This window comes from Gopherus flavomarginatus, chromosome 23 (assembly GCF_025201925.1).
Source record: "Gopherus flavomarginatus isolate rGopFla2 chromosome 23, rGopFla2.mat.asm, whole genome shotgun sequence".
Taxonomy (NCBI): Eukaryota; Metazoa; Chordata; order Testudines; family Testudinidae; genus Gopherus; species Gopherus flavomarginatus.
This window is the reverse complement of record NC_066639.1, coordinates 6,804,947-6,825,274: the sequence shown is the minus strand read 5'-3', so window position 1 is coordinate 6,825,274 and position 20,328 is coordinate 6,804,947. Positions and strand designations below refer to the sequence as shown.

The 20,328-nt window shown below is 50.7% G+C and overlaps 1 protein-coding gene and 1 non-coding gene across 2 annotated transcripts in view; one reads left to right on the top strand and one right to left on the bottom strand.

Moving 5' to 3' along the window:
* Positions 1-20,328, bottom strand: part of LOC127039731 (zinc finger protein 250-like) — a 522,029-nt gene that overhangs the window by 31,493 nt on the left and 470,208 nt on the right. The window lies entirely within an intron of this gene.
* TRNAT-CGU (transfer RNA threonine (anticodon CGU)) lies at positions 15,389-15,462 on the top strand. The gene has a single exon. It is a non-coding gene; the product is annotated as a tRNA-Thr (tRNA).

Here is a 20,328-nt window from a genome sequence, read left to right as displayed (position 1 = left end):
GGAATTTTCTTTTCTGAGTCAGACTTTGCCAAAGGAAGTGGAGAAAAAATGTTTTTGAGTTACCTCTTTCAGAACAGCCTGTCCTAGACACTAGCTCTGGTTCACTGTTTTGGTCTTGCTCAGGATGGGGGTATTTTAATTATTTGGGAAGGTCCCAGGGTGTTTGGGGGAGATTATGAGGATGTTCCCTTTTGAGATAAAAACTAAGAAATACAGGACTAGAGAATTTTTTAGAAATCTGAGATTTAGACTTTTTATTTGAAGCAAGGGAAGGGGCTGAGATTCTGAGAAGGTTTTTGTTTGCAAGAAGCAACATTGCTAGAGCTGTTATTGTGCCAAAGGGGGAGATGGTTGTCTATAAAGGAGGGGTGAAGACTAAATGCATCTGAGGAGGATGGGATTTGAACCCATGCGTGTAGAGCATAATGGATTAGCAGTCCATCACCTTAACCACTTGGTCACCTCAGCTAAACTGTCAAAAAAGGCACAGGAAGAGAAATCTAAGGCTGGCAGAGATAAGGACAATATGAAGTTTTTAAATACTAAGCATCAGCAGGGTCCCCCTTCACATCTAGTGAGGAGCTGGGGAAAGACTTCAGGAACAGATCGTGTTTGCACAGACACACCTACTCTGCCTAGCTATGCAGCATGATGGGGCCGCTTCCCCAAAATGACCAGTTTGGGATAGTGGTGGGTTAGAAATCGCTTTAGGATTGAGTGGAATGAAATGTTATTCTCCTTCCTGTATGAGTGAAGGGCAGCGGAACATATCTAGTGCGTGCTGATGGAGGGGTAGGAGGGTGAGGAATAGCTTTTATTGGACTGCAGAGAAGTGATTGAGGATGTCACCTTAAACCAGTGGTCCCCAAATATTTCACATTGTGCCCTCTTAGCCATGGCTGTGGCCCCTCAGAAGCCACAGTCGAGAACTGGGGCTGGGAGTGGGGCTGTTGCTTGCTGGGGAGAGGGGTGCGGACAGGGGTAAAGGGGTCGACGCCGGGCTGGGAGCCAGAGTCTCAGGCTCAGGGCGGGGTTGGGAAAGAGCTGGGACAGAGTGGGGCTGAGTGGCGCTTCCTCCCTGCCCTCCATGGGGGCTGACTCAGGCCCTGAGGTGCCCTCATGAATCTTCCTCTGTGTCCCCCTGGGAGTCACACCCCACATTATGGGGACCAATGAACCCTACTCGCTAAGCAGGGGCTAGTGATGCCAAAGCCCAGGGAAAGGGAGAACAAGTGCGGGGGCCCCACCACCAGAACCATGGTCCCCTCTTCTGTCTGTGGCTCCGCCCCCTTCCACACCTTCCACCCATGGCCCCATCCACTGTCACCTCTATTCCACCCCTCCCTCCACTGGCCCCACCCTATCACTCCTTTACCCCTGCCCCGCCGTGGCCCTGAGACCAGAGAAGCTCTGTGCCCCTGCTGCAGCCTCTGGGCCATAGCAGGAAGTGGGAGGTCCTCCAGCCCTGGGGCCACCGTGAGGGAGACTTTTCCAGGGGGACCCAATTTGGCCAGGGCCCCCCCGGGATCCCAACAGCCTGGATGTAGGGTTATGTGCAACCACAGCCCCTCTATGCGCCCCAGTAACATCTACTGCCAGGACATTCGTATCTGTGCCCCCCATAAATCCCCTAATCCCCCGGGAACACCTACAGCCTGGACGTAGGTATCTGTGACTCCAACGAACCTCCTAAACCACCCAGAACTCCTCCAGCTAGGACTTAGGTATCTGTTCCCCCCTCAACCCCCAATCCCGTAGGGACCCCTAGACCCTGGACATAGGTATCTGTGTACGCCCCGATCCCCTAAGAACCCCCATTACCCCTTTAGCTTGCCCCCCCTTTAGCCTGTGCCCCCCACGAACCCGCTAAGCCCCCCAGGGACCCTCCAGCCTGGACGGAGGTATCTGTGCCCCCCCACAATTCCTAAGTGTCGAGACACCCCTCCAGCCTGGAGGTAGGTATCTTTGCCCAACACAAACTGCCTAAGCCCCCCCCGCCGGGAACCCTCCAGCCTGGATCTAGGTATCTGTTCCCCCCCAGCACACTAATTCCCCCTGGAAGCCCTATTGCCTGGACTTAGGTATCTCTGCCCCCCACAAACCCGTTAAGCCTCCCAGGCACCCCTACAGCCTAGACGTATGTATCTGTGCCCCCTAGAAAACCCCTAATCCACCCGGGGACCCCTACAGCATGGACCTAGGTATCTGTGCCCCCCAGGAACCCCCTAAAACCCCCTGGAACCACTCCAACCTGGACATAGATATCTGTGCCTCCAAAAAAACCCTAAGTCCTCCAGGGACCCGTAGAGCCTGAAGATAGGTATCTCTGCTGTCCGCATAACCCCCTAATCCTCCCCAGAACCTCTCCAGCCTGGACGTACATAGCTGTGCCCCCCACAACCCCCCTAAGCACCCCGGGACCCCTCCAGCCTGGATGTAGGTATCTGTGCCCCCCCGATGACCTAAGCCCCCCCCGAATCCCTATAGTCTGGATGTAGGTATCTGTGTCCCCTAGAATACCACTAACCCCACCCCCCAGGGACTCCTCCAGGACATACATAGGTATCTGTGCCCCTCACCAAGTCCCTAAACCCCCAGGGATCACTGTGCTCACCACAACCCCCTAAGCCGTCCAGGGACCCCTCCAGCCCGGACGTAGGTATTGGGGTCCTCCACAAAGCCCCTAATCCCCATCAGGACCTCTACAGCCTGGACCCAAATACCTATGCCCCCCACAACCCCCCTAACTCCCCCAGAGTCCCGACCATCCTGGACATAGGTATCTGTGACCCTACGAACCCTCTTAAGCCCCCCAGAATGGGTCTAGCCTGGACGTAGCTATCTGTACCTCCCATGACCCCTAAGCCCCCCCGGAATCTCTACAGCCTCTAAGTAGGTGTGATGCTCTGTGCATTACCCTGCATGGCCACATTGTGTCACTGTTGGTCCATGCGGGAAATGCTCTGGGCATTACTGTGATGGAGTAGGGACTGTCTGTGTGGGGAATGGGAGAGCAGCAGGTGACTTTACGTGAGGGACAGGGCCTAAGCCTGTAACCTAAGCTAGGTAGGGGAAAGGGGGTCAGCACCTTTGCCCGGGAAGCTGGACAAAGGAAGGGGCTGGCTGGAGGGAGTTAGTTCAGTTTTGGTTTGGAGCTGGGTTGTTGGAATTCAGGGAATCCCAAACTGGGAACTAAGCTACCTGAACCCCCAGAAGGACTCGACTGAGGGGTCCTGGTTGTGCCCAACAGCTCTGCTGTATCCTTCGTTCCTGTTGGCCAAAAAAACTTTCTGTTTTACTGGCTGGCTGAGTCACTGTGTGTCCCAGGAAGAGGGGTGCAGGGCCGGATTCCACCACACTCTGTGACGTCCCCTAAGCCCCTCCGGGACCCCTGCAGCCTGGACGTAGGTATCTGTGCCCCTCACCAAACCCCTGAGCCCCCCAGGGACCCCTAAAGCCTAGACCTAGATACCTGTGCCCCCCACGAAACCCCTAAGCCCCCCAGGGACCTCTTCAGCCTGGACATAGGTGGAACCCTCCTTCCAGGCTGAATTGATAGCAGCAAGGACTGGGTTCAATACATAGGGGTCCCTTCCCTACAAAGTAATGCAAACCAGCTCCAGCCCCCACCCAGTGACATGGGAAAATTTTACATACACCCGCTAGGTGCCTCAAAGAGGCAATACTTCCCCTCTCGCAAGCACAGAGTTTGGGTATAGCAGAAAATGTTTAATAACGTGAGATAAACAACAGAGCATTAAATTGGGAAAACATCTCAACTAGGCCGTGTCCTTTTCCCTGGGCTCTTGAGTCTAGCAATCCTCAAATCACCCAAAGACTCGAAAGTCCAATACCTCAAATGTTTCAATACTCCACTAACCCCAAAACCACCTACAGTCTCGCAGACCCAGAGTTCAAGAGTCTATCTACAGGGTTTTTCCCCCTGTCAGCCTGGGTAGAAAGGGGCACCTTACGTGGTTCACTGCTGACTGCCCTGCCTCTCCATGAGATTCTGCTTCCTCTTTCCCCACGAACTGCTCAGCTCGGTCCATCAGCTGCTCTGCTCCACCAACTGACCTGTCCAGCTGTCCTCAAAAACTGCTTGGCTCACTTCACTCCATGGACCCCTCCAACCATCCCACAAACTGCTTCTCTTCATCAGCTACTCCACTCTGCAATATAGTTTTAGAGTGCCCTCCTAACTAGCACAACTGTTTAATGATTACAGCTCAGGAACCTAAAACTTCAATTTTAAAGAGAATCAAAAACTTGCTCTGTTATTCAACTATTAAAAAAGAAGAAAGTGCAATTGCTGTTTCTAGCTCACCCAAGGAGCCCACTCCCTTGGCTAGCGAGTGCCACTCAATTGATGGTGAGAATCCCTGTCTCAAAGCAGTTTCACAGTTCCTCATCCACACAATCAGGTTAACAACACTCCACATCTCACGCCGCAACAACAAATAAACTGGGGATACCATAGCTGCCAAAGCAACCATCCCAGGCTGCTGTGGCTGTGTCAGGCAGGGTGGGTGTGGCTATGCAAACACGATCAGCCCCTGAAATTCTTTTCCACACTCGCCATAATTCACCACCAGATGTCAAGGTAGAGTTCATCCTGCTTGTGCTTACATAGGTATCTGTGCCCCCCACACACAACCCCCTAATCCCACCGGGACCCATCTAGCCTGGATAAAGGTATCTGTGATCCCCACAAACCTCTAAGCCCCCCAGGGAACCCACAAGCCCAGATGTAGGCATCTGTATGCCCCACAAACCCCCTAAGACCCACAGGACCCCTGCAGCCTGTAGGTAGGAATCTGTGACCCCCAGAGCCTCACAAAAACCCTTGGGACCCCTACAGCATGAAAGTTTGTATCTGTGACCCCCACAAAACTCCTAAGCTACCCAGGTCCCCTACAATCGAGAAGTAGGTATCTGTTCCCCCCCCCAACACACCTAATCCCCCCGGGACCCCTCCAGCCTAGACGTAGGTATCTCTAACCCCACGAATCCCCTAAGCCACGACGGGACCCCTCCAGCATGGACATAGGTATCTGTGCCCCCACAACCCTCCTAAGACCCCCGAAACCTCTCCAGCCTAGATGCAGGTATCTGTGCCCAACACGACCCCCCAAAGGCCCCCAGGACCCCTCTTGCCTGGATGAAGGCATCTGTGCCCCTCACAAACCCCTAAGCACCCCCAGGATCCCTATAGCCTGGACGTAGGTATCTGTGCACCCTCACAAACCCACTGATCCTCCCAGAGACCCCTACACCATGGATGTAGGTATCTGTACCCCAAAATGCCCCAAAGCAACCCCGGGACCCCTACAGCCTCGAAATGGGTATCTGTGCCCCCCCACAACTCCTAATACCCCAGTACCCCTCCAGCCTGGATGTAGATATTTGCTACCTCCAGGAACCCCTGAAGCACTCCCCAGGACTTCTCTAGCCTGGACATAGGTATCTCTGCCCCCCACAAGCCCCTTAAGACCCATAGGGCACCCACCAGCCTGGTTGTAGCTGTGTGTACACCACACAAACCCCCTAAGCTCCCCAGGTCCCCCTCCAACCGGGACGTAGGTATCTGCGCAACCACAACCCCTTAAGTCCCCCAGGGACCCCTCCAGACCATACGTAGGTTTCTGTGCCCCTCACCAACTCCCTAAACCCCCAGGGACCACTACAGCCTGGACGTATGTATCTATGCTCACCACAACCCCCTAAGCCGTCCAGGGACCTCTCCAGCCCAGATGTACATATTTGTGTCCCCCGTGAAGCCCCTAATCACCACCAGAATGCCTCCAGCCTAGATGTAGCTATCTGTGCCCGCCACGACCCCTAAGCCCCGCAGGGATCTGTACAGCCTCTATATAGGTGTGATGCTCTGGGCATTACCCTGCGTGGCCACACGGTGTCACTGTTGCTCCATGCGGGAAATGCTCTGGGCATTACTGTGATGGAGTAGGGACTGTCTGTGTGGGGGATGGGAGAGCAGGGGGTGACTTTAGGACCAGACACGTGCTCAGCCTGTAACCTGAGCTAGGCAGCGGGGAGGGGTCAGCACCTTTCCCCGGGAAGCTGGACACAGGAAAGGGCTGGCTGGAGGGAGTTGGGTTAGTTCACTTTCAGTTTTGATCTGGGTGGTTGGAGTTAAGGGAATCCCAAACTGGGAACTAAGTTTCCTGAACCCCCAGAAGGACTCGATTGCAGGGTCTTGCTTGTGCCTCCAAGCTCTGCTGTTTCCTTCGCTCCTGTTGTCCAATAAACCTTCTGTTTTACCGGCTGGCTGAGAGTCACTGTAAGTCCCAGGAAGAGGGGTGCAGGAGCGGACTCCCCCACACTCCATGACAGACTCTAAGCCCCTCCGGGACCCCTGCAGCCTGGACGTAGGTGTCTGTGCCCCCCACAAAACACCTAAGCCCCTCGGAGACCCCTCCAGCCTGAACTTCGGTATCTGTGCTCCCCACAAATCTCCTATGCCCCCCAGGACGTATACAGCCAGGACATTGGTATCTGTGTCCCATATAGACTCCATAAGCCCCCTGGGACACTCCAGTGTGGACGTAGGTATATGTTCCCCTCAGAAACCCCCTAACCCCCCAGGAACCCCTACAGCCTGGACTTAGGTATTTGTACCCCCACAACCCCTCTAGCCCCCCTGGGACATCTACAATCTGGACGTAGATATCTGTGCCCCTCATAAAACCTCTAATCCCCCCTGGGACCGATGCAGCCTGGACATACGTATCTGTGCCCACCCGAACCCCTAAGACCCCCTGGTACCCCTACAGCCTGGACATAGGTATCTTGGGCCCCCCAAAATCCCCTAAGACTCCCAGGATGTCTCCAGCCTGGATGTAGGTATCTATGCCCCCCACTAACGCCCTAAGCCCCCCTGGTACCACTACAGCCTGGATGTACAAATATGTGCCTCCCACGAACACCCTAACCCCGCCTGGGACCCCTGGAGCCTGGAGATTGGTATCTGTGTCCCCCCAAAACTTTCTAAGCCCCCAGAGACGTCTATGGCCTGGACATAGGTATCTGTGCACCTCAAGGCCCCTAAGATCCCATGGACCCCTACAGCCTGAATGTAGGTGTGATGGTGCTGCCCGTGGGAGCCAGCTCAGGTCACTCAGTCAGGGTGAACTGCAAACAAAACAGGGCAGACAAATCCCAAACACTGCTGGTGATTTCAATACTTAGATTTACCAAGCCAACACAAAACAGCTTCTGTAGTACCTCACTGGTTACCTAGAAGTTTAAACCATGCAGTTCCCTTAAAGTACCCAGCCTCAGGCCTCCGTCCACATGCACCTGTCAGATATGATGATGATTCCTGAAAATCTTACTTCATCATATAAAAGAACAGATTCTTCCGATCCCAAAGGATCAGCCACACACCCAGGTTCAATTATAACTTAGATCTTACCCAAAATACATGCTATAGCCAATTCTTATTAACTAAGCTAAAATGTATTAGAAAAGAAAAGAGAGAGAGTGTTGATTAAAAGATTAATAGACATATAGACTTGAATTCAATTCTTGAGGTTCAGATACATAGTAGAGGTGAGCTTGTAGTAGCCAAAAGTCCTTTCAGAAATAATCCATAGGTTATAGTCCAATTTCCATATTCAGAGTGGCTCCAGTCAATGACTGGGGAACTCAATCCTTGTGGCTTAAGGTTTCCCCCTCTTGAAACCCAAAGCAGATCTGAGATGAAGAAGAATTGTATCCTAGGTTTTATACATTTCCAGCAGCCTTTTGGCCTGAGAAAACAATAGGCTTAACTCTCCTTCCAAACATCCTGGCAATTAGTACAGGGAAATTTATTCATTAAACAGTTCAAATACAGGTTACCACAACCTTCAAGGAGACACATAGACAATAATACTATTTCACTCAAGTATCATCATTAATGTTAATATTCCTTTTTTGCTCTTTGAATTAAAACTGTAACAATAGACAAGACTTGTTTGTTTACATCACAAAACCTGAGCAAACATCTCCCCTTCTACCTCTAACACTGCAGACTTGCATTTCAAAGCTCTGTTCATTTACATATCTTGCTAACCAGTTCTCAATGTTCACCCCGGGTCAGGTCAGTCGGTGAGGTGAGTTAATTAACTCTTTCTGGCCCTGTCACCTTTCAATGAGATATTAGATTATACTTATAATGTCACAGTCCTGATGAGTCGACTGCTGCAGCTCCCCGTAGACTCTGCCTGCGTCTCTCACTGAGCTGGAGTACAGCAGTCGGCAGGAGAGCACTCGATGTATTGCATCTACACTAGACGCGATATATCGACCCCCGCTGGTTTGATCACTGCCCACGAATTCGACAGGTAGTATAGACATACCCTGAGTATCTGGTGATCAGAGCTGGGCCCCGGAGGGGGACACATTGAAGGAACTCAGGGGTTAAGGTGCCTCTATTGTCAACTGTCAGGGCTGCTGTGGCTCATAGGAGGCTGCTTGACTGCCTGGCAGGTTTAGGCACCGCAAGCCTGGGAGGAGGGAGAAGTGAAGCGGCCACGGTGTGCTCGGGGTGCTCATGCTCAGATCAGGGGTGAGCTGGGGCGAGGGGGCTGCCGCAGGGCAGAGCGGGGCAGTTGCCACAAGAGGAACACCTCAGGGTGGAGTGGGGGAGCTGCCACTGGTGGGGGGTCTCAGGGTGGGGGGGCAGGGGGGAGGGCGCAAGGTGGATGTTTCGCCTAGGGCATGAAACATCTTGCACCGGCCCTGCCCCATGCCCTGTCTGCAGCCAGCCCTGCCGTCCCCTCCCTGCCCTGTCCTGCCTGCAGTCAGCCTGTCTCCAGCCAGCCCTGCACCTTCTCCCCTGCCCGCACCAGCCGCATCCTCCCTGCCCTGCCTGCAGCCAGCCCCACAGCCAACCCCTGACACCCCCTGCCGTGTCTCCAGCCAATTCCTGCTGCACCCCCCCTGTGGTCCTGCCCAAAGCCAGCCAGCCCCCACCCCACCCCAGCCTGCACCAGCCTTGTACCCCCTGGCTGCAGCCATCCCTGCACCCCCTGCCCTGTCTCCAGCCAACCTCTGATGCACACTCCTGCCTGAAACCAGCCAACCCTGCACCCCTTGCCCTGCCTGTACCCAGACCTTACCTCCATCCAACCCCATGTCCACTGGTGCCCTGCAGTTCCCAGGGCAGTAACCCTGCACATCTGCTTCAATGAGGGGGGCAGGGAGCAGCTGGGACCCACACATGTGCACACCCTAGGGAATGATTTGTTCTTGATAAATCCACGCTCACTAGTCGTAAGAACCAAATTATCCTGTAGGTGCTGCTGACAAACTGAGTGTTTAAGAATTTATTGCAGGATCTCTCCAGCTATGGCAGTGAGGCTAGCTAGTCTGTAAGTCCCAGGGGTCTCTTTGTTCCCCTTTTAGAGAAAGGTTCTGTCTTGTTCATGGATGGGAAGGTGTTCTTTTTCAGGGATCTCAGACGAGAACTGAGGCACAACATCTGGTTTGTTAAGGCCAAAAAAATGGAGGCAGGAACCTCTTCTCTCCTGCTGGCAAAGAACCCCAGGTACCTAAAGGATAGGGACTCACATCCCTGAATGGGCTTTAAAAAAGGCACTAGTTAAAGATTGGCCTCGACCATTTTTTGTTTACACATACTAGACATTTTAGCAAACTTTAGAATTTCTTGGTGCTAAAACACCGTGAAACTGCCCTTTCTCCTTCACACAGGGCTTTAACACCCCTTATCTCACTCAGGCTCACAACTGCCCAGAGTTCGAGAACTGTCCCTGTTCTCATTGGACAGATGGGAGGAGCCTGAGTCCAGAAAAGGGAAGTGACTTTCCCAAGCACCTACACAGCAAGGTGGGGGCAGAGCCAGAAAGAGAAGCCACCAGTCCTGACTCCTGTTCTAACAGACAACAAACCACCTCCCCCGAGGCAGGGATAGAGCTCAGGAATTGAGATAGTGGAGAAATTTCATTGAAACAATTTCTGTCAGAAAATCCCATTCAGGCTAATCCGATTTGTTTCTCAAAATCATAACAAGTGGGATGAAAGTTCTTTGCAAAAATATTGTGTTGCAAAACAAAAGCATCACCTGTTCATCACAGTATGTTAAATTGTCTCCTCGCACACAAAGAGGAGACACTTAGATCTCAAACATTAGATAAGATGCTTCAGCCTGAGCTAAGTCGTTGCTGCTCTTAACAATTTCAAAATAAAAAAATACAAATAAAATAGAAAATTTCAGCTATTCTATTACATGTTAATCTGCTCTGAGTAAACATGATAGGACACCTCATATTATGCCCTACTCCAAGTGACACTCTCCAATGGAGCCCCATCCTCCACCACCGTCAGGTAGGTACGAGTGGATCATTATTATCCCTACTTGAAAGAGGGAGAAGCTAAGGCTGAGAAAGGAGAATTGACTTGTCTTAGGTCACACAGCCAGGCAGTGGCAGAGTTGGGAATAGGACCCAAGAGCCCTGATTTTCAAACTAACCATCGGATCTTGAATTTCAGACATTGAATGACCTGAATGAAGTGCTCTCAGATGAGCTCCAGACCAACCACAGTGACAGTAATTATTCAGCAAGTGTTTCAGGAGAACTGCAATGTTAGAGAGAATCATGAACTGCTCAGAGACCATTAATGCAGAGAAGCAGCGAAATTCATCAAACATAGAACTGGTTCTGACTTCTTTCCTTGGTCTTAAAAGAGAACAACAAGGACCTGAGTCTCCTCCCTGTCAATAACCCCCTGCTCAGCCAATCAGGGTTGAGACTGAGGCTGATGGTTCTCATCAGAAAGCCCAAAGGATGGCCCATGTCACTGGTGGGGATCACTGCCTGAGCACTATTTCAGTCCCACATTTTTGGGTGGACCTCCCACAGTAGGAGCTGCAAAGCACTCCCCCGCAACACACACACACACACACACACACACACACACACATACACACACACACACCTCCTTCCTGGTGTTGGGAGGGGAACAGGAGAAAGGACAAAAGAAACAACAGATGAAGAGAAAGGAGGGAGGGAGGGAAGGAGGGAGGGAGAGAGGAAAAGGTGAAATCCGAATGTCCCCAGTGATTCTAAGGGACAAAATCCCAGGTGCGCAATAAAGTTCTGCCTCCTTAAGCTTGTGTTTTCCATGCCTAGAATTCAACTCTCACCAGATGGATCAGATTGAACAGGTTTCAAACCTCCAGAAGGCTCTTACCTTCTAAACAGGGATGACTGTTTTCTAGTAAAATCATTAAAAGGGAAGGAGAAAACTTGAAAGAGGTTCCTCCTGGCGCTCAAGTCTGTGAACCTGAATACTCTCTCAGTCCTCAAAGAGAGACCTGGAGAAGGAGACTTGCTGAAGCAAAGCCACAGGGGTCTCTGAGGTTTCCCTGGCCCCTCGCCCCTGTCCTGCCTGGCTGATGTCAGCATCTCTCTGTGAGGTCACCACCTCCCCACCACCTTGGACCAATAGTCTGAGTTCCTACAAAAGGTCTTTTTGATGTCATTGCCACACTCCTCCCTTGCTGTGCTAATGTCCTGCCCCTGGCCAGGCACTTTGCAGGTTTGTGCTACTCCCTGTGGATTACTCCACTCAAGGAGAGTTCGTTCTAGGCAGCAAGTTGCCTAGACAGTAACCCATCAGATGCTGCTCCCAATGCTACACTCAGTTTTTCAGAAATTAGTCGACTTTATGGCCAGAAGAGACCATTAGAGCATCTAATCTGACCCCCTGCATATCACAGGCCTCCTGTATGACACAAGAGCTACTTTTGGGGCAAACCCATTCCAGACAGGCATCTAGTCTTCATTAAATGACATCAGGAGATGGCAAATCCACCACTTTCCTTGGTAGCCTGTTCCTGTAGTGAACCATCCTCGCTGTTGACTATTTATGCCTCAGTTGTAATATGAATTTGGCTCTTTTCACCTTCCAGCCATTGGGTCTTGTTATGCCTTTCTCTGCTCGATTAAAAAGCCCTCTAACACCAATATTTTCTCTCCATTAAGGCCCTTCAACACTTCAGTGAAGTCACCTTTCAATCTTTTTTTGATAAGCTAAACAGGTTGAGCTCTTTCAATAGCTCACTAGAAGGCATTTTTGTCCAGCCCTCAGAACATTTGGTGACTCGTTGCTGCCCCAGCTCCAATTTCACATCATCTTTTTCAAATGAGGACACCAAAACTGGAGGAAGTATTCCAATATCCATCTCACTGATGCCGTGTCACCTCCTGTGACGTTATTGACATAATCTGTAACTGTATAGATCACCATTGCGACCACTGTTCTATATTTGCAGATATATATTGTATTCTATATATTGTAGAAAGGTTGTTTTGTAAGGGGTCTATGGAGAGGTTCTGATTGGCTGATTATAATGATGCTGTCTCTAGATGTGTATCATTTTTGTAGTTGGCGTTATGAATATTGGCTCTATGCTGTCCGTATTCAAACTTGTGCTATGCTTCTGAGGAACACCCTAGCCAGACAAGTTGGTGTCAGTTCTGCCTAGCTTGCTTGATGGCCCATTAAGGACCATCAGCTCTACAATCAACCCATTGAGAGAAGGCAGATACGCCTTGTGGCTCAGCAAGGTATGCAGGGACCTGCCTATGGACAGAACTCAAAGGTTTTTCTATGCCACGTGCTGGATAGAGTGTCCTTGGGACAAACAAAGCAAAGGCCATGTGGCAAGAGACTATAAAAGGCTGATGCCTCGTCTCCATCTTGTCTTCAGTCCTGCTTCATACCTCTGGTGGGACTTTGCTACAAACAAGCTTCACCTCTGTGAAAAGGACTGAATGACCCATCCCAGCTATGGATGGACTCCAGAGACTTGATTTGAACCTGTAATTTATTCCATCACTTCTACAGGCCTGAACCAAGAGCTTTGCCATTACTTCATGTGAAGGATTAAAAATCTATTTGCTGTTTATACAGCAACCTGGTGCATGGATTGTGCCAGCTCTTTTCCAGACTCAAAGTCCAGAGTATGGTCAAGGATCAGAGGCCTAGCAAATAGTGATCAGCTAAGAGAAAGCTGGGGTGACAGAAAGCCTTGCTTGCTAAGATAGGCCTGGTCAGCAAATTACTAGGTGTTGGAGCTAAGAACTAAATCATTGTGTCTTATTCAGAGTTGCAGATTGAACAAAGAATCCCTGTTCCTGTTGTGTTTGTTTCTTCTGTAGGGAGACGTTCTTCCCACAGATCCAATCTTGAGTTTATGAAAAGTTGGCACATGTCAGTATAAGATATGGCATCCTTCCACCTCCCTTCCCAGGGACCAATGCCTGCCTTCAGACACACAGAAAACAATCTTTATTGCCATATACTTTCACTGTTTCTTTGATTTAACCCCTAGGAATGTACCTGTTGGACAATCAGAGGAGTTGCTCCATTCCTATGGACCTCAAATCAGAATTCAAGATAGATATTTTATACTAACAACATTTTATCAAAGTATTAATGAAATGTTAACTTGCTAACTTGAGACCATGGGTGGAGACATTATGTAATCCGTTGACTATTGGCTAATGTGCTTATCTTGTCTTGCTGCAAAACCTATCCCGGGGTGTGGAACTGCCTACCCCGTCACTTTTCCCTGCTCGTGGAAAATCTATATATTCTGTTGTAATTAATTAACAATGTCTCTGAGCCTAATAAGCAAGGTGACACTGCGCCAGCACTGTGTGTAATAAACTCCTATTCTTGACCTCTACACGGTGTAGATTTCTGTCTTTCACGGACACCTGCTGAATAAAGAGGAGATTCAGGATCCAGCTTGGCTGAATGTGTGTCCTCTCCCCACAGCTTGGTGATCTTTTGAGGAAATGGAGAAGACTGCCTTTGCCTAGCTGTACATCGCTTGCAAAAGAAACAGGTCTTTTTGGTGACAAGTGTTGAAAGGAGGCACTAGACAAATGTAGAGACAGGAAAAATGTCCCCCAACTGAACTGGCATCTGTGGATGCTGAAGTCACAACACATAGCACTAAATACTATTTGAGAACGGCTGGTGTCAGAAGAGTCTCTACCAAAGCCTTTTCCCACCAGCAGGGGCCTCTCTGTGCACAGAACTCCTGGTAACGTGATGGCTGCAGGCAGTGGAGAACTCTATTTTGGCATCTCTTTGTCTGTTTTGTGGTCAACATCTGCAGTGGCTGTTAAAAGGTCTCTAGATAGTGATCTTTGGGAAGAGCTGGCTGAAGAGCCTTCCTACTAACCAGGAGAGCCTGGCTTGGCCTGCCAGTTCTTCCTTGCTGAACCTAGTGTGTCTGTTGGCTCCTTTTTTGTATCTCTTTTCAGAAAAAGAAAAGACCTGTCAGCAGAATCCTTCTAAGTGCTTGTTCAAGACAGAGAGAGCCTTCCTTGCGGCTAAGTCTTGGTGCCATGGGGCATGCCTCATTGCTGTGGTGCCTCTTGCTGGCCATCCTGGGAACTAGCTCTAGTTCACCAGTGAGCCTTCATCTAGTGGCATCTGGCCGCATCTGTTCTATCATTAGGACCCATGTCGCTCTCAGGACTTCAGTGTCCTCTTATGGACACAGCCCTCTGGCTGTGCCCCACTCAGTTCTCTCCCCCATTCCCAGGGGCAGCTGTTCTCTACCCGGACACTTGCCTCAGTGGCTGGCTGCAGTCCAGGGTATAGCCACCTGTGTCAGTGGCTACTGAGACCAAAAAACACCAACCTCACCATCTGTTTCCCTGAACCACTTTCCCAACAGACCTAGCACCTTTCTCTGCTTTTGTATCAGGGCCTCAGTCTGGCAGTACTCGGCCAGAAGGTCACTCATGCTCCCCTTACCCACCCAGCACTACTCTGATCATGGAGCCCGCCCGCCCGCCCCCTTCCCCTTCCCCTTCCCCTTCCCCTTCCCCAGCCAAACCTCCCTCCTCAAACTCCAAGTAGTGACTGACTCTCGCTGTGCTGAGCAGCCCTTTATATATATGACATATATGGGCTGCCCCAGCAAGCCTTCTCCTGACTGGCTCTCCCAATAAGCCCTTTCCTGATAGGTCGAGTTCTGCACAGCCCTGCAAGGCTGCCTTAATCTTTCTCCTGCTTGGTTGGGGGCAGACACCTTCTCACACTTGGAAAATGGCAAATGAGAAGTTTAGAGCTGGTGGAAAGGTTACCATGACTGAGAACTGAGCCGAGGTTGCTGCAACTGAAACACAGATCACTAACCACTATATGATCACAGTGGCTGGTGGGAGAAGCACATGTTAGAAGCCCTCTGTCATCTCAGCTGTGGCTTTCTGTGCACGGAGAGCCAGACACCTCAAGGTCTGCAGGTCCTGAGGGAAATGTGGAACATCTGCACTTTAGAATTTGCAGAGGTTGTCCTGGGCCATCAAATGGAATAGTTGCAAACTCTCTTGAGGCAGGCACCATGGCTTAGCTGGCTAAAGCACCTGTCTCGTAAACAGGAAATCCTGGGTTCAACTCCCAGTGGTGCCTTGTTGCGTGGGTTTTGTCTCCTCTGCTCACATTTTCCTGTGACTTTCTGGGAAACAGAAGAGACCTCCCTTGATATCCAAGTCATTGCTTGCTAAGGAAAAGGCTTCTTTGGAGAGAAGCATTGGAAAGAATCAAATCACAAGCCTGGAGTTGATGAAAAGGCTGCTGTGACTGGCATTAGCATGGTGGTTGCTTTGACTGCAATAGCTGCAACACGAGAGCCTGTGCCACACGTCCTTGTGATTCACTGGGGATGTCCACACACAGATGTCATGTCACCTTCCTTTTGATAGTCACTGATGAAAAATGGAGCAGTTGGGAGAAAAGTCCCAGAGAGTGGCATCGTGGCTAAGCTGGCTGACTCACCTGCCAGGTAAAGTGGAGTTAGGGATGCAGCACCCAGTGGTGCCTTGCCAAATGTGTCTGCTCTTCCCATCTTTTGGTCAATCTTCTGAGGAAACAGAGAAGACTGCTTCTGCCTTGCAATGCAAATGCTTCCAAAAGAAACCGGTCGTTTTTTCTAACAAGTGTTGGAAGGAGGCACCTAAGAAATGTGGAGACAAGGAAAGGTCATCGTAACTCAACTTGCATCCATGGCTCTTGGGGCCACAATGCAGAGCACTAAGCACTGTACGACCACAGCAAAATCTAAACTTTACACCTTATTACACTGGGCAGTAGTTAAGTCAAGCATTTTTCTCACCCCACTGGATGTTACCCTCCTTAATACATAGAATTCCCCCCTTCATTTTCTCAGGATTCCTGCTGCTTCCAACATAGGTGGGGGAGGAGAAAGGCAAAAACATGATGCCACAGTCTCTTATTTTATATCCTTAGTTCAAGTGTCTAGAAGACACTTGCCCAGACGTGTCCAGGTGGGCTCTGCTGAGTCACTAGGTTGGGGAATCCTCCTGGTGTGGTCTTGTGCAACTGAGTCATAGACTTGAGCAATCCCCACAGTGTTGTGTTTGGGCATCTGTCATTCAATTGGAAATCTCTTAATTACAATTCCTCTGCTGATTCATGGTTGTTGAACTCCCTCCTTGGCAGGGGTCACTAGCAAAATTATAGCATATTTCAGTAACAACCATACAGCAAAATGCATAAATTCATACACCTTCATGCTATACATATTTGGACAGAATAACCAATTTCAGCAGATCATGACTTTTCATGTGATAACTTACATGGAATGGTTTGTATGACATATCACAATCATATATGAATGATGAATATGTGAGCTACAGGGGGCTATTTTGAGGTACATCATGTCACAAAAGCCTCCAGAGACTGGTCTTTGGGAAGAGCTGGCTGAAGAACCTTCTGAGTAACTGAGAGATCCTGGCTTGGCCGGCCAGTTTGTGCTTATGAATTAAACTTGTCCGCTGGGCTCCCTTTTTTATGTCTCTTTCACGTAAACAGAGCAGACTTTCTTGGCCAATCCTTGACAGTGCTTGTTCAAGACACAGAGAGCCTCTGTGCTGGGGCAGGGGTAAGGGTGCAGGAGGTGATCGGAGGGGTGGGTGCTTACCTCGGGCAGCACAGCTCCCAAAGTGACTGGCACACACTCCCCCCCTGCAGTGGCTTCTAGGCAGTGGGATCCGGGGGCGAGTCAGCTATGGAGTTTGCACTCAGGGTCGCAGGGATATGCCAGCTGCTTCCAGGAGCAGTGCAGCATGAAGGGAGGGGGCAGAGTGGGCAGGGAGCTGCCTTAGCGCTGCTGGCACATCTCCGTGCGTTGCTTGGGGAGGCATCAGGTCTCTGTTGGCTGCCTGGGGCGAGGTAGTGCCCGAGGGGGTTCAGGACACCCCTTTGCCTCCTCTCCCCAGGCTCCTAGCCCATTTTGCCGTCCGACAGGGATTTTAGGGTGCAGCAGCGCAGGGAGCAGGAAGGGCGAACCACAGTGGCTGCCTCCCCTAGAATTATTTGCAGTCGGGATTTCCCCCAAAAGTGCCCCGCAAGGGTCCAGGGTCAGTTCCAGCACAGGCCGCACAGGAAGGCTTAATGCTCGAGCTACAGCACATGCTGGGCAGGCTTGAGACCAGGGTCCCCATGGCAGGAGAGAAGAAGAAGACTCGGCCCCTGGAGGGGCAGGCTGGGCTTCCTGGATCCCATTTGCTCACAGCCAGGGCCCTGCCCCCACTCCCAAGTCGTCCATGGTGCCCCCACGTCAGCCAGAATGGAGCAGCAGTTTTCACTGCACCAAGTCCACTTATGGCTTACAGGCAACTCCCAGATCCACCACAGCCCACCATCTTGGACAGAAAGGAGCCTACTCAGCCTCACCATTGCTTCTTTTCCTTCCACCCAGAACCCCGCTTCTCCTGGCCTGCAAGGAACCATCCCTGGGATACCAACAGCCAGCCACAGCGGTCTATCTCCCAGCAGCCAACCGCACCTCCATGGGTTTGGCCCTCAGAAGGGCAGGTGGGGGTTTCCTGGATCCCAGTTGCTCACAGCCAGCCCAGCCTCCACCTCTAAAACCATCAGTTATCCCCCCAGGTTGGCCATAAAGGAGCAGCCATTCTCCACTTGGACTCAGCTTTGCTTGTTTTCCTTTCACCCAGAACCCCCCTTCTTCTCCTGGGCTGCAAGTAGCCATCCCTGGGAAGCCAAGAGGCAGGCACAGGATTCTGCCTCCCAGCAGCCAACCACACCTCCCCATGCTTTGCAGAATGAATGGTGGTGCTCTACTAACCGCACTTAGCCGCAATGATGTGCTTAGTTTCTGCCCTGCCTTTCTCAGCTTGACTTTCCTCTTTTGCCCCATTCCTGCCTCACTTCCTCCTTTGGCAAGTCACGCAAAGGAGGCCAGCAGGAAGAGCCGGTGTCCACCAGCCAATCTCCAAGGGCAGAGGAGGCCAAGCCACAAGCCTCTGAAAGATAACATGCCTAACTCCTCTACGTTCTCCAGCCTGACACCAAAGTGCTTTCTCCACTACTGTCAGCACCTTCTGTCATGCAGGGGTTAGAGTTATCTCAGGGACAGGCCAATAGGAGAAGCAGGAGCATCTTCCTGAACAACAAGGGGATCTGGGAAAAGGTAACCAGCATGTTTCTGTCTGGTTTTGAACCAGGAACCTTTTGCATATTGGGCAAATGTGATAACTGCTACACTACAGAAACTCCATCTGCTTGGTTATTGCTCACCCTGCCACAGACCGATGGACAAACCTAGAGAAAGTGGAGGCAGCCCTTCGATAGGTCAGCTGGCAGAGCAGAGGACTGGAGCCGGCACTCAGAAAGTCATCCTTACCTCGCCCGTATGACTCCAGCTTGAGGGAGAACTTCTTCTTCTTCTCCTTGTTGACAAAGAGCAAGAGAAGAATGAAAGATCAGGTGGGCCAACTCGGTGCTGAAGCCCATGCTGTCTTTTCCTGCTCCATAGCCTGAAATGAGGGACTTGTGGCAGTTAAAGGCAATGCTACACTTTCCAAAAATATACCACCTGGGCACAAAGGGGAATAGAAGAGACTGTTAGTCTAGCACACTCCCAACCGAACTACTTCAGCAGCTGCTAGGTTTCTTTTTGGCCTATTACTTTTCTGTCTGGGATGTTTTTGTCAGCTGTGGCACAGAAAAAGGACATCATTGCGAGTGACCCATGAAGACAAGATTCACTTTTGTCTTCCTTGCTCGGCTTTACTTGCTTCCTCACCCTATTCCTGCCTTAGTTCCTGTGTTACCTGAAGGCAACGGGGGCCGAGCAGTACAAGGAGGAAGTTGGGCAAGTAGACTCTGGTGGAAAAAGCCCTGACACCACTTGCCACCCCACTTTCTTCTCCCAGCTTCACATATTGGCCACCAGGGACTTGGTGCCCAGCAGCGCAACAGAAGGCAGCAGACAGACCCACCCTCGCCTTGAAGCTCCAGCTCATTAAACCACATCTTCAGTCGCTGATGGCCAATGAGAGAGCGACATCACTTGCTATTTTAGCACTTGAAAATGCCATTGGCCAATCTTTGGATCTCTTTAATGCTGCGCTTCAGTTCATGGGGGAAAGCTGAGAGAAGCGACCTTTCAGCTAAAGGCCTGGGATTAACATCCTAACGCTGTCTCCTACTATAACACTACTTAATACTGGCCAGCCCTGTGCTGGTGACAGTTCCATTTCTAGATGTTAGTACATTTCAGTTACCGTTAAAATTAAAAAGTTTCTATATGCTTAAAGAAAATGCATTTGTTTTATTTGCTTATATATGGCATGAATAAATACAGGTTTACAGAACCTAGCCTGCAAATTTAGCATCTTATATGACAGAGAAAATCATGCATCGAAATTGTGCATTGAAATCATGAACTGAGCTACAAATGCCATGAAAAATAAGATATTCAAAATTTTAACATGAGGGGGCACCAACAACACATCTTGCTTGGGGTGCCACTTGGTCTAGTGGAGGCCCTGTCAGGGAGAACAGGAGTTAGTGTCACATGTCTATTTTCAGGCTGTAATCTGTGGGCAACCTGCTCTGGGGGAGGGATCATGGTAGCCCAGACTCAGGGCTGGAACAGCCCCTGATTGAGGGGGTGGCTGCATGGTTTACAGCGCTCTGATGTCTCAGACAATGTGTCTCTCCCAAAGCCTCAGATCTGCATCCCCAGAAGGCTCCTGTGCTGCCTCCGCTCCTTTCACCTTCTACAGCAAGGAGCAGCAGGAAGGGTCAGGGATGAGCCATAGGCACTAGGTGGGGGGCAGAGGCTTCAGGAGCCCAGAGTGTTTGCCTGTCTGGGCATTTTGGCTGAGACCTCAGGGACACATTGTCAGGCAGAATCCCAGGCATCTGTATGAAAGGAGCATAGGGACTTAAGAGCAGCCAGACTGGGTCAGACTGGGTACATTTTGCCCAGTGTCCTCTCTTCCCATA